Raw genomic sequence first — 2,263 nt, 5'->3', positions numbered from 1 at the left:
GTGAAGCTGCCACTGAGGAAAGTGAAGTCAGCGTCCCGGCAGGTGGGGGCAGCCCCCGCTAAACCTCTGACAGCTGCTGCCCAGCAACTGTTTGGGGGCAGGGCCACGCGCAAAGGGGCAGCTTCCTCCCCAGGGCCCAGCCTCCCCCAGGCAGGGTGTCAGTGGCATGTGCTATTTCGAACAGCAAGTCCCCTGCCAAGCCGGTCTGGGTGGCGTCGCTGGCAAGGGACGCAGCGCGGCCCATGGGCTCGGGGTACCCCAAGGGGCTCGCGGTACCCCGAGGGGCTCAAAGCAAGGCCGCGGGAAGCTAGGCCTTGGGGCGGGGTCGAGGGGCTCAGCGCTAGCCTCCTACCCCAGCCTAGCAGCCGCCCCGCCTCAGCCGGACCTCTCAGCAGCGGTCCGAACCCTCTTCACCCCGGAAACGCGTGCCTCCCTGTTACCTAGTAACGACGCCCCCTGTTGCATAGCAACCAGGATCCGGGTCCCCAGTTTGTTTCCCCCGCCGGGCGCCGTCGGACCCCTCCCCACGCGTGTCCGCCAGGCCTCGAGGCCCCGCCTTGCTCCCACCTGCAGCGGCTGCCGCCTGCCCGACCCGCGTTCTGCCCCTGAGCCTCGGTCTCCGCTGGCACTCACCCGGCTCCGGCCACCACTGGCCTTCACGTGCGACTTCGCTAAAACGCGCCACCAAACCCGCGCCTCAACTCCGGGGCGTTGGTTTATCGTCTGCGCACGCGCAAGGCGGGATGAGCCCGAGGACCGACCGGTCCCCCTCCCAGCCCAAACCCTGTGCCGTGGGCGCATGCGCCCTACCCTCTTGATCATATTTGCCGCACCGCCCCCCCCCCCCCAAGCATTCCCACCGAAAAAGAGTAGGATCGGAAATTCGAGCTGGGAACGGAAGTTTCTGGCAGGAAAGGGGGAAGAAGTGACTATATCTGGGCTGTGGAGTAAATAAACTGGATCTTTGAAATTCGGAGTCGAAGCCTATCCGCCTCTTCAATACCTCAGCATTCCGGGCAATGTGGTTTCGGGCGAGGCAGTGCCTCCTGGGGCATTGTGGGAAATGTAGTTCTAGTCAAGAGGCACCTGGTCTTTTGAGGCAATTTCGCGCTAAAAAGGCACAAAGGGAAAAGGTGTTAGAGGAGCAGCAAGAGGCACTAGCGCTGGGAAGTTGCATCCGCCCCTCTGAGAGCAGTTACACACCCGAACCCTAGAGGTGGCTCCCAAATGTTCACTCAATTTTAGAGAAGGAAAAGGACCAACTCCCAGACCCCATTTCCACAAAAAAAGTCAAGATTGTGAGGGCAAACAACCGGGGGTTTGCGATGAGGTGACCCCTTGCCTGCTTTGTGATTCTAGGCACGTTGCTTCATCCCTCTTGACCTCAGCTTTTCAACTTTCCTATACAGTCCTAAAAATACCACTTCGCTTCCCAGAAGGGTGTGGAGATTCAATCAAGTAAGGAGAGTGAATATTAAAAAAAAAACTCCAAGTTGCTGTCTGAATACCTCTCTCACATTGGCTGCCTTAGGAAAGCTCCCCTTAGATGTTAAAACAGTTCCTGAGCTCAACACTCTAAAACAGAACTCTTTTTTCCTAGCCTCCCTGGATCAGCCTTGTAATTGTGCCTTCTTCCCAGACTACACAATTCAGCAGCATCGAGCCCATCACCTCCTCCAGTTGTTTCTTTCCTTCAGATGTTTCTCAGCTGCATCCATCCTCCTGCCTAAGCTAAGGGTCTCCTTCTTCCAGAACAGGCTCTGGTAGCATCCTGGGCCTCACCTTCTAGTTTTTCTAAGAGTTTCAAATTTACATTTGTTTGTGAGATGTTTCTAATTTGTAGAACTACCAATCTCGGGTCACAGACTCCTGTTGAAGAAATGTAACTCTCCACCCCGCACCCCCCACTCCCCCCCCCCCCCCATGACAAGTGACTTTCTTTTCAGCTCTTTTCCATGTGAGTAGTAGAAACAATCTCAGACAGTTTGGGGTTCTTTCCACCTTGGATTTCAGAGAGTACACAGTGATTAGAAAATTAACATGGGGCCAAAGTGTCACTAATCCTGTCAGTTGAGCTGCATTGTCTTGCCTACTCTGCTGTCACTTGTCCACACAGGTTGCCACTAAATCTACCTGGGAAATGGAGCTTCCTCTGGGTTACGGGCCAACATGTCCCATTAGTTCCCGAGTAGCAGCAGCCTTGGCTGGGGTGAGCAAGGCAGAGCTCCTTCCTCAGGGTGCTACCTACAACTATGCATAAATC

General features: G+C 55.8%; 1 protein-coding gene across 2 annotated transcripts in view; it reads right to left on the bottom strand.

Annotated features, from left to right (window-relative positions):
* TMEM109 (transmembrane protein 109) overlaps window positions 1-792 on the bottom strand; it is an 8,021-nt gene extending 7,229 nt beyond the window's left edge. The window contains exon 1 of one of the 2 annotated variants that reach the window (XM_008707469.2): window positions 634-792. The gene's annotated coding sequence lies outside the window, so the exon portion shown is untranslated. Of the gene's footprint in view, window positions 1-567 lie in introns of both variants that reach the window. The other variant, XM_040639176.1, reaches the window with a different exon arrangement.
* Between the last annotated feature and the right edge of the window lie 1,471 nt (window positions 793-2,263).

The sequence above is a fragment of the Ursus maritimus genome, unplaced genomic scaffold (assembly GCF_017311325.1).
Source record: "Ursus maritimus isolate PB19 unplaced genomic scaffold, ASM1731132v1 scaffold_23, whole genome shotgun sequence".
Taxonomy (NCBI): domain Eukaryota; kingdom Metazoa; phylum Chordata; class Mammalia; order Carnivora; family Ursidae; genus Ursus; species Ursus maritimus.
The sequence above is the reverse complement of the archived record's forward strand: the minus strand, read 5'-3'. Positions and strand labels throughout refer to the sequence as shown.